We start from the raw sequence: 1,159 nt of genomic DNA, 5'->3' as shown, positions 1-1,159 counted from the left end.
TAGTTTTTTTTATTATTATTATTAATAGTATTAGGGTAATTATGAATCAAATTTACCTTCTCTTTGGGAAGAACTTTGGACAAATAACTGATGGACTCTGAGAAGGGGATGACTAGGGGATTTTAGTCTCTCTTTTGGCTTAGTGGAAGGGGGATTGAAAAAACTGGCTCTGGCTTGGCTGAGGGCTTTATCCAGGAACCAATGAAGGTAGCTAATTTTGTTGATTGAGACCTGATAGAAGTTCAGTCATGTTTTAACAATTGGGGACTACAAATCCTAAATCTCGGAGAAAAAAATCCCGAAACTACGCTTCTTTTAATGTGATCTGGGTGATGACTGAAGAAATGAAGGTAACTTCCTGAATGGGTGTTCTTTCTAAAAACAGTAAAGGCAAGCTTATTGGTAGTAGCATGAGTTCTAACCTTTCTCCTGTTCTGGCTAAACTTTACATGGAATACTTCGCGCCCTGCCCTTCGCTAGCGGCCAATTAATTGTCTCCGTTCAGTGACGTCAGCGTTCTTGGCCAATCAGTCGTCTCCGTTGCCGTGACGTCACCACTCTCGACCAATATGTTGTCCCCGTTGCCGTGCCGTCACCACGTATCGGAATTCGGTATTTACAGCCAACCACCCTTACGAAAGTGTCCCCCAAACACCGTCACCACTGAGGTCATTTAAGAATCATTTTGAAAGAGTTATAATATATATATATATATATATATATATATATATATACATTATATATATAATATATATATATTTATATATATTATATATATATATATATATATATATATATATATATATATATATATATATATGGTATATAATAGCATGGTGACAACTCACAATTTCCTTGTTAACTTGTTCAGTACTGCGAACAAAGCGACGTATTTAAAGAGGACAATACAACACTGAGGCATGGTAGTCAAACTAGTAGATACTTCGTACCAACGTTTCGAAGTTACACAACTTCACTCTCAAGGGAGAATTGATACATACAATAGTCTATACGTAAATATACAGGAATAGTGTTACAAAGAATGAGCTAAGGAAAGGTCACAAACAAACAAATAATATGAAACAAGCACGAACGTAGGAGAGGTCGACAAAAGGACAAAACCCCACAACAATGACAAATGATCACCCACGCCATGTGA

The sequence above is a fragment of the Oratosquilla oratoria genome, unplaced genomic scaffold (assembly GCF_046742065.1).
Source record: "Oratosquilla oratoria isolate Oo_2021 unplaced genomic scaffold, ASM4674206v1 SCAFFOLD48, whole genome shotgun sequence".
NCBI classification, from domain to species: Eukaryota; Metazoa; Arthropoda; class Malacostraca; order Stomatopoda; family Squillidae; genus Oratosquilla; species Oratosquilla oratoria.
The sequence above is the reverse complement of the archived record's forward strand: the minus strand, read 5'-3'. Positions refer to the sequence as shown.